Here is an 11,433-nt window from a genome sequence, read left to right as displayed (position 1 = left end):
CTTTGTCAGAATAAACAACACCCCGATCAATGCATTTCACTGTTCCGTGCAATGCACAGGCACCTTACTATAGATTAGTATGACCAAAAATTTAACTAACTTTATATATAGTACGATAAATGCTCATGCATGTCACCTAAAATTATATCATTGAAAACTATGTTCAAATATGAATCCGACGATATAGTTTTTGTTCACATGCACTAACATTTTGTCAGTTAAATCTTCAGTCAAATTCAATGGGGGACTAATAAACCACGACCGATGTAGTACTAGTGTAGAGGGCGGCGCTACACAGGAGTCTCACCCCGCTCGTGGCGCGGCAGTAAAGCCGTCATATCACAAAACCCAACCACTCCTAGTAATAAGTGGCTTGGTAAAATAAACGGACAACCAACCATCACACCCCTCCGTCTTTTTCGCATTTCATCTCTCTGCATTTACTTTCTCTGGTTCATCTCGCACACTCGATCCCTAGCTACTACTCCTAGGGCCAGTTCTTTTGGCGGCTTAAAAAATAAGCCGTCTCTTCCCCAGCTTTTCCCATAAGACTAGTCACAGTGGAGAGTAACATTAAGGCGCCTCACTCATTTATTTGGGCTTCTAAACTACTACTACTACCTCCGTCCTGGTTTATTCGTCACCATTGTATTTTGTGCTAAATTTTGACCAAAGATTTAACTGATAAAATGTTAGTGCATGTGACATGCACAAACATTTCATTAGTTAAATTTATGGTCAAAATTTGACACAGATTACAATGGGGACCAATAAACCAGGACGGAGGTAGTAGTTATGGGATTACTAATCTAGAAGCCTAAAAGAACTGGCCCCTGGTACTCCTAGTAGTAGTACTCAAGTTGGAATTCCAACATGGCACAACTTGTTAGGCAAAAAATTCGATACAGGGTGTAGGAAGCGGTTCAGGAATTTGCATGCCTTCCTGACCAGTGAGATACTCCATACAAAGTACGATAGAGAAATAACCACAGAGAAGGAAGCTAAAAGTAAACAATCAAACGAGCATTTTTGCATTTGTTTTGCATTGAATCATTTCACAAGCTTGACTAGTGCTGTTTTTCTACTTTTACAAAATCGCATCGTAATGTTAAAACATGCATTTGCACGTACATAAGTAATAGTAGTACTCCCTCCGTCTAGGTGTATAAGTCTTCCCTCGTTCTTGGTCACGGTGCACAACCAAAGATGACTTATTCACCTGGACGGAGGGAGTAGCACAGTCTGCAAGCATATATAGAGAGAGACGTGTAGTGCGATAGTATATAGTAAAGTTTGTGCTATCTGCATGTACTTACAAAATGCATACGGATACACAAGGTTTCCAAACTTTTCCTTCTATACATACTTAATTAAGGACGCTAATAATTCCCGAACATTCGGGATTTATCATTTGCGTCCCAAAACTAATGAGATCGCCTTATGAAACTAAATTATATTCCTAATAAAAGCCACGGCGCTCGCAGGAGCGCTTGCTGCGGGCCACGAGTGCCCTGGTGCGCTGCCGTTTCCCAGCGCGCCGACACAACGCCTCTTCCTTAGCCTCGCAACTCGCGAGGTGCTGATTGGTGGCTTGCCGGCGGGCGAGCGCGATCTCACCAGTGTGGTGATCCGGCGCCAATAGGTACTCCTCCTCGCTTGAAGCGTGCACCTGGTCCACGTACCGCCAAGCGTAGATGAGGCTCTTGGGCCTGACTGCACTCAGGGCTTTGGCACGGGCGTCCTTCGTCACCCTCACGGCCCATGCACGAGCCTTCTGCCAGAGAGCCAATTGCCCGACTCTCTCGGACACAACATAGGCCTGCCACGCAACTTGCCCGGCGGCGCGCTTCTCTTCCTCGGCCTTCTTCTCCGCCTCTATTTTGGCACGCTCTGTTGGAGGCAAAGCCTCCCAGAAGGAGATATCCATTTCTTTCCAATGCTCCTCAAGGCTGGGGGGGGCTCGGTGGGCGGTGCGACATTCTCCTCATACCGGGTAGCCGACGCGTCCTCCGACGCACGTGCTGGTGAGATTGGGAACACCGACGCGTCCACCTCGACGCATCGCGGCGAGGAGCGGAACGCCGACGCGTCCTCCTCGACTAGTGGCGGCGAGGAACGGAATGGCGATGCATGACCGTCCGCGCGGTGTAGCGAGGGGCGCCTAGGACTTGGGAGGGGCGATGCCATGGTGGTCGATGTGAGAGGGAGGGGGAGGAGATAGTGATGAACGTAAGCATTCTTCCGAATGCCGTGGGAGGCGCAGTATTTATAGCGAGCAATGGCACACCTATGTAAGATATGGACTGAGCTGCACTGACTTAACTGTAGGTCCAGTTGCGTCACTGACATGTGGGCCAGATGCCTGTTGGGCCCACATGTCAGTGACCCAATACACCTGCAGTTAAGTAACTGAAGCAGCATCCCGTAAGATATGTTGCGTGATTAAAGTAACAGCTACGTGGGAATATTTGTTGGAGTAAATTACAGGGGAGCGAAGGGGTGGAAATATTGCTGGTCACAACGGATTGGACGAGCGCGGGGGGGGGGGGGGGGAGGAGAGTCATGCATGCAAAAAAATTCCACACGGGGTGGAGTGGTGGGACTACCGGAGGGAGAAGGAGAGTCAAGCAGGCGTTCAAATTTCAAGGTGCACTAAATTATTGCATGCGATGATTAAGGCTGGCCATAGTGGTGGTAATGTGGTATCTTACTAGCTGGTATCATGCACACGAGAATAGCAAACATGCTGATGTGACAAAGAATTAAAGAAGAGAGGGGGTTAGAGTAACATAGGTCGATACCGTATCATGTTGAATACTATGCTACTTTGTGTCATACATGGGACATAAAGGTAGTCTCGTATCATACACTAGTATCACGCACATGATACTAGTATATGATACTTTCTACTATGAGTAGCCAAAGAGAATATTGACTAATCTCTACTCTCTATCTCGAATCTTTTCTCTATTTTCTACTCTATATATTTATTACTCCTATAAAAATTTCAGTTGGTGGTGATGGTATGTCTGCCTCTGGACAACATGAGCCGTTCGATCTACTTGGAACCAACGGCTAAGATGTGTGTGCATAGAGACATGGCATTGCCACCGGAGGTATAGCAGATATTTACCCACCTCTGCCACTGTATAAAATATGGAAATACTCATTCCAGCCATATTTCCTTTCTGGTTTATCTCCTTGCATTCTTGCCGGCGGTGGCGAAGGTTCCTGAAGATGGAGTCCAGACTCTAGAAACCAGTACAAAAACTATTCCACCGCCTCTATCTTGGTAAGAGTAGGTGAAAATTTTGAATCGAGCCCTTTAAACTAGGAGTAGAAGGGAGGTAGTAGTACTATAATAGCTAACCTTGTTTTGATGACTAGATAGAACATGGCACGCACCTGGACGGAGGAACTAGTCTGCATTGTGCATTTAAGTTTTGTCTGAAGTAAATGTACCTCTACTTTGACCAAACTTATAGAAAAATGTATCAACATTCACAATGTCAAATCAATATTTATATACTCATTATAAAACATAGTTTTTATACTCATTATAATCAGTATTGTAGATATTGATATTTTTAGTATAAATTTGGTCAAAAACTTTGCAAACGGTTGACAAAAGTAAAAAGGACCAGAGGGAGTATCATGCATGCGGAGTAGGCAAAAAAATTGCTCATTTATAGCCGATCAAAGTCTCAAAAGGCGCGACCGCGCGAGGGAGGCGAAGGTCGTGGGAGGCGCGACGGTTGAAGGAATTAAGTGAAGTTACATCCACACGCTGGCATGGCGTGCAAACAGGCAGAAGCTATACCGTCAGGCCTACGATATGGGTCTAGTAGACATGACATCTAGTGGGTCCCGCATAGTACTCAAGAAGTCTTTGGGCGCTTGCAGCCGTTTATCAACCGGGAAAGCCAACAACCCCACGCCGTTCGCACACCCTACTCGTCCCCGTCTTCTACCTTACAATAGTTCCCTCCCAGTCGTCCCGTCCTTTCACATTACACCAGTTCAACTTCTCCTAACCCTCCTCCAAAATCCATGGCCTCCCAAATCTCCATGGTCGCCGCTGAGTACCAGGTTAGAGCCATCACCGGCGATGAGTTCATCGTCATCAACACGCGTGGATCCGCGACAGTGAAAGCATGCCTTGCTCGCTTCCTACGCATGTTCAACAGTTCAAAGGATGAGTGGGTCGCTGGGCTAGATGTTGAGTACACCACAGTCCTGGAAAGCGAGAAGATTCTAAAGGAGGCAGAGAAGAAGAAGCCCGCCGTGATCCAGGTTTGCGTACATAACGTGTGCTTGGTCTACCACATATGCCATGCCGACATTGAGTGCCAGGATTTTAAGAACTTTCTGAAGGACGAAAGAGTGAAATTCGTTACTGTACACTTTAGGAACGACAGGGATGTCCTGGGTCGGATAGGCCTCGTTGTACGCCATCCCTTCGATCTCTAGAAGGCAAGCCTAGTGTCCTCCTCTCAGCCTTCAATGCTGACCCTGGCAGTAGCCATGATTGATCCTTCGTATGCTAAACTGAAGAAACCTCACCACGAGTTTCATCATGCATGGGAGTCGAAGACAATAGATGAAGATCACATCTTGTACGCAGCAATGGATGCTTACCGTTGTTTAAATATCTACAAGGGTTGGATGAAGAAGCAGAGCCCAGTGTCCGGTTCAGGCAAAGAAGCATCGATGAAGAGGAAGAGGAAGAGGGACGAGGACGAAGTCGAGGACGTGGACTCGGACTCCGAGTAAGGTGGAAGTGTCGTCGCTCATGCTGGTTCTACTGCTGTGTCAAGCGGACTAGTTGCTTAGTTTTATTTCAGGGGTGTGTTGTGATGAGCACCCAGTGGAACTATGTTTATGTTCTTTCTTGTTATTTGAACTTTATGTTCTTTCTCGTTATTTGAACTCTTTAGTACGTACAGTAGTACTAGTACTATGTCTTACTACTGTTCTTCTTGCAGTTGGTACTACTGCTCGTATCTTCGTGTTCCTACTGTACTTAATACGTTCGTACTAGTAGTATAATTTGGGTCAGTTGATTTGTGAAAGAAGTTCGACGGACCGAAGGAAGAAGACGGCAGAGAAGCTACCCCAGTATCTATATTAGGGTGGCAGGGTGCTCATGATCTATCTTATGAGTGTTGGGTGTGGAATGCAGTTTGCCAGAAAAAATGGATCATGCCCGGGGTTAAACGGATGGCGGGGGTGGGGGGAGCATGGTGGTGGCGGGCGGTTTAGGGGAGGGCGGGGCAGCGGCGGCAGGCGGTTAGGCGTGTGGCGGGCTGAGAAGATGAAAAGTGCATCAATTTCGAAGGTTGAAGAAGCCCTTCTAGCCATCCATGTTGCATCCAACGGCTCACAAGAGTCGACTGACCCAAATTGCTCCTTCAGATAGCAGGATTCACGTGGCATTCAAGGTCTCGAAGGTAGATTCCGCGTCCGCACCTGGTTTGCGGGCTCGGCGCGGGCGCGACCGGCTTCCGCCGCGACAGCCACCATGCGCGCCTCCTCCGCACGGGCAGAGACAAAAATGACACACTAGTTCCTCCTCGCCGGCATGCTGGAGCACGCGCTCGTCCTCTGCTACCTCTTGAGCACTGCATTGGTTTTCCCTTGAAGAGGAAAGGGTGATGCAGCAAAGTAGCGTAAGTATTTCTCTCAGTTTTTGAGAACCAAGGTATCAATCCAGTAGGAGGCCACGCACGAGTCCCTCGCACCTACACAAACAAAAAATCCTCGCAACCAACGCGATAAGGGGTTGTCAGTCCCTTCACGGTCACTTACGAGAGTGAGATCTGATAGATATGATAAGATAATATTTTTGGTATTTTTATGATAAAGATGCAAAGTAAAGAAAGTAAAATAAAAACGGCGCCAGAAATAGCTTGTTGTCGGGAGATTAATATGATGGAAAATAGACCCGGGGGCCATAGGTTTCACTAGTGGCTTCTCTCAAAAGCATAAGTATTTTACGGTGGGTGAACAAATTACTGTTGAGCAATTGACAGAATTGAGCATAGTTATGAGAATATCTAGGTATGATCATGTATATAGGCATCACGTCCGAGACAAGTAGACCGACTCCTGCCTGCATCTACTACTATTACTCCACACATCGACCGCTATCCAGCATGCATCTAGATTATTAAGTTCATAAGAACAGAGTAACTCTTTAAGCAAGATGACATGATGTGGAGGGATAAACTCATGCAATATGATATAAACCCCATCTTGTTATCCTCGATGGCAACAATACTATACGTGCCTTGCTGCTCCTACTGTCACTGGGAAAGGACACCGCAAGATTGAACCCAAAGCCAAGCACTTCTCCCATTGCAAGAAAGATCAATCTAGTAGGCCAAACCAAACTGATAATTCGAAGAGACTTGCAAAGATAACCAATCATACATAAAAGAATTCAGAGAAGTTTCAAATATTGTTCATAGATAAACTTGATCATAAACCCACAATTCATCGGTCTCAACAAACACACCGCAAAAAGAAGAGTACATCGAATAGATCTCCACAAGAGAGGGGGAGAACATTGTATTGAGATCCAAAAAGAGAGAAGAAGCCATCTAGCTAATAACTATGGACCCGAAGGTCTGAGGTAAACTACTCACACATCATCGGAGAGGCTATGGTGTTGATGTAGAAGCCCTCCGTGATCGATGCCCCCTCCGGCGGAGCTCCGGAACAGGCCCCAAGATGGGATCTCACGGGTATAGAAGGTTGCGGCGGTGGAATTAGGTTTTTGGCTCCGTATCTGGTAGTTTGGGGGTACGTAGGTATATATAGGAGGAAGAAGTACGTCGGTGGAGCAACAGGGGGCCCACGAGGGTGGAGGGCGCGCCTGGGGGGGGGGGTAGGCGTGCCCCCTACCTCGTGGCTTCCTGTTTGATGTCTTGACGTAGGGTCCAAGTCCTCTGGATCACGTTCGTTCCGAAAATCACGTTCCCGAAGGTTTCATTCCGTTTGGACTCCGTTTGATATTCTTTTTCTGCGAAACTGTGAAATAGGCAAAAAACAGCAATTCTGGGCTGGGCCTCCGGTTAATAGGTTACTCCCAAAAATAATATTAAAGTGTATAATAAAGCCCAATAATGTCCAAAACAGAAGATAATATAGCATGGAGCAATCAAAAATTATAGATACGTTGGAGACGTATCAAGCATCCCCAAGCTTAATTCCTGCTCGTCCTCGAGTAGGTAAATGATAAAAACAGAATTTTTGATGTGGAATGCTACTTGGCATAATTTCAATGTAATTTTTCTTAATTGTGGTATGAATATTCAGATCCGAAAGATTCAAGATAAAAGTTCAATATTGACATAGAAATAATAATACTTCAAGCATACTAACTAAGCAATTATGTCTTCTCAAAATAACATGGCCAAAGAAAGTTCATCCCTACAAAATCATATAGTTTAGTCATGCTCCATTTTCGTCACACAAGAATGCTCTCATCATGCACAAGCCCGATGACAAGCTAAGCAATTATTTCATACTTTAGTAATCTCAAACTTTTTCAACTTTCACATGATACATGAGCGTGAGCCATGGATATAGCACTATGGGTGGAATAGAATATAATGATGGGGGTTATGTGGAGAAGACAAAAAAGGAGAAATTCTCACATCAACGAGGCTAATCAATGAGCTATGGAGATGCCCATCGATTGATGTTAATGTAAGGAGTAGGGATTGTCATGCAACGGATGCACTAGAGCTATAAATATATGAAAGCTCAAAAAAGAAACTAAGTGGGTGTGCATCCAACTTGCTTGCTCACGAAGACCTAGGGCACTTGAGGAGGCCCATTGTTGGAATATACAAGCCAAGTTCTATAATGAAAAATTCCCACTAGTATATGAAAGTGACAAAACAAGAGACTCTCTATCATGAAGATCATGGTGCTACTTTGAAGCACAAGTGTGAAAAAAAAGGATAGTAGCATTGTCCCTTTTTGTTTCCCCTTTTTTTGGGCCTTCCCTTTTTTTATTTAGCCTTTCTTTTTTTTGGGACAATGCTCTATTAATGATGGTCATCACACTTCTATTTATTTACAACTCAATGATTACAACTCGATACTAGAACAAAGTATGACTCTATATGAATGCCTCCGGCGGGGTACCGGGATATGCAATGAACCAAGAGTGACATGTATGAAAGAATTATGAACGGTGGCTTTGCCACAAATACTATGTCAACTACATGATCATGCAAAGCAATATGACAATGATGAACGTGTCATGATAACCGGAACGGTGGAAAGTTGCATGGCAATATATCTCGGAATGGCTATGGGAATGCCATAATAGGTAGGTATGGTGGCTGTTTTGAGGAAGATATAAGGAGGTTTATGTGTGAAAGAGCGTATCATATCACGGGGTTTGGATGCACCGGCGAAGTTTGCACCAACTCTCAATGTGAGAAAGGGCAATGCACGGTACCGAAGAGGCTAGCAATGATGGAAAGGTGAGAGTGCATATAATCCATGGACTCAACATTAGTCATAAAGAACTCACATACTTATTGCAAAAATCTACAAGTCATCAAAAACCATGCACTACGCGCATGCTCTTAGGGGGATAGATTGGTAGGAAAAGACCATCGCTCGTCCCCGACCGCCACTCATAAGGAGGACACTCAAAGAACACCTCATGTTTCAAATTTGTTACATAACGTTTACCATACGTGCATGCTACGGGACTTGCAAACTTCAACACAAGCATTTCTCAAATTCACAACTACTCAACTAGCACGACTTTGATATCACTACCTCCATGTCTCAAAATAATCATCAAGCATCAAACTTCTATTAGTATTCAACACACTCATAAGAAAGTTTTTACTAATCTTGAATACCTAGCATATTAGGATTATTTAAGCAAATTACCATGCTATTTAAGACTCTCAAAATAATCTAAGTGAAGCATGAGGGAATAATAGTTTCAATAAAACAAAACCACCACCATGCTCTAAAAGATATAAGTGAAGTACTAGAGCAAAAACTATATAACTCAAAAGATATAAGTGAAGCACATAGAGTATTCTAATAATTTCTGAATCATGTGTGTCTCTCTCAAAGGGTGTGCACAGCAAAGATGATTGTGGTCAACTAAAAAGCAAAGACTCAAATCATACAAGACGCTCCAAGCAAAACACATATCATGTGGTGAATAAAAATATAGCTCCAAGTAAAGTTACCGATGGAAGTAGACGAAAGAGGGGATGCCTTCCGGGGCATCCCCAAGCTTTGGATTTTAGGTGCCCTTAGATTATCTTGGGGGTGCCATGGGCATCCCCAAGCTTAGGCTCTTTCCACTCCTTGTTCCATAATCCATCAAATCTTTCCCCCAAAATTTGAAAACTTCACAACACAAAACTCAGCAGAAAATCACGTGAGCTCCGTTAGCGAAAGAAAACAAAAGACTACTTCAAGGTACTGTAATGAACTCATTATTTATTTATATTGGTGTTAAACCTACTGTATTAAAACTTCTCTATGGTTTATAAACTATTTTACTAGCCATAAATTGATCAAAATAAGCAAACAACACACGAAAAACAAAATCTGTCAAAAACAAAACAGTGTGTAGTAATTTGTAACTAACGCAAATTTCTGAACTCCAAAAATTCAGCCAAAATAGGAAGACCTAGACAATTTTTTTATTGATCAGCAGCAATTGGAATCAATATTTATCACGTTCTGGTGATTTCTAACAATTGTTTTCGTGGACAGAAAGTTTCTGGAATTTACAGCAAGATCAAATAACTATCATCCAAGAAGATCCTATAGGTTTAACTTGACACAAACACTAATTAAAACATAAAAACAAATCTAAACAGAGGCGATAACAAATATTTATTCCTAAACAGAAGAAAAAAGCAAAAAACTAAAAATAAAATTGGGTTGCCTCCCAACAAGCGCTATCATTTAACGCCCCTAGCTAGGCATTGATAATTTCGATGATGCTCACATGAAAGACAAGAATTGAAGCACAAAAAGAGCATCATATAGCATGTGAAAAATACATCTAAGTCTAACATACTTCCTATGCATAGGCATCTTATAGGCAAACATATTATCAAGACAAGCAAATACTAGCATATGCAAGGAAGAAGTGAGAAACAATAGCAATCTCAACATAACAAGAGGTAATTTAGTAACATGAAAATTTCTCCAACCATATTTTCCTCTCTCATAATAATTACATGTGGGATCATAAGAAAATTCAACAAAATAGCTATCACATAAAATATTTTCAACACGATCCACATGCATGCAAAGTTGACACTCTTCCAAAATAGTGGGATTAACATTAACAAAGTCATGACCTCTCCAAACCCACTTTTATCAAAAATACCATAAGATTGAACATTCTCCAAATATGTGGGATCTAAAGTTGACACTCTTCCAAACCCACTTTCAATAATATTGCAATCACTATTATCAATCTCATATTCATCATGGGGCTTAAATAAATTTTCAAGATCAAAAGAAGAATCACCCCAATCATGACCATTGCAACAAGTAGTACACATAGCAAAACTAGCATCCCCAAGCTTGGGGTTTTGCATATTATTAGCACAATTGACATTAAGAAAATTTATAGTAAAATTATTGCAATCATGCTTTTCATCGAAGGAACTACCAAGTATGGGTGCATTAGCAACGATCTCATGTTTAACGTAAGGAACTATAGCAAATTCATGTTCATAAATATTGGCATCGTGGCCACAAGGATAGGAAGCATCATGTTCATCAAGGGATATTTCAATCAAATCATCAGAATCATAATTATCTATAGATTCGTGCATATCATTATTTTCTTTAGAAGCAACGGTCATTCTTTCAATAAATTCTTTGACATAGACATTATTAGCATAGTTTTCATAGCAATATTCAAGTATGTCAAGATTTTCAGATTCGTAAAGAGTAGTATCATACTTTTCAAGCAAAGAAGCAACTTCAAAAGAACCCTTAAAAGCAACAAATTCTTCAATTTGTTCAATATCATAGTAGCTATAAACACCCTTTGCATAAGAAGATAAGATTTCATTTTCATTAAACTCACATAGGTAGAGGAGGTGTTTTTTAGGGTTCTTAGAGCAACAAGTAATATCACAAATTTCACAAAGATTCCAAGCATAACATAGCAATCTGTTTATTTGACTCCAGAAGAGTTTCCCTTTTTTTGACAAACGGTGACGCACAAAACGAGCATGCTCATCTAAAGATTTCCCATCAACTAGGCTAGTTAGGGTTTCGGCACAAGCGCATAAGGATCGAAGATGATCCAAGTAGAACACTTTAAGTGGATCCATATCAATAGATTTTTAGCAAGCAAAGATGCAAGCAAATAGAAGGCACGTGGAAACAAAAAGACATACGGGAATAAGGCTA

Source organism: Aegilops tauschii, chromosome 5, assembly GCF_002575655.3.
Source record: "Aegilops tauschii subsp. strangulata cultivar AL8/78 chromosome 5, Aet v6.0, whole genome shotgun sequence".
Taxonomy (NCBI): domain Eukaryota; kingdom Viridiplantae; phylum Streptophyta; class Magnoliopsida; order Poales; family Poaceae; genus Aegilops; species Aegilops tauschii.
The sequence above is the reverse complement of the archived record's forward strand: the minus strand, read 5'-3'. Positions refer to the sequence as shown.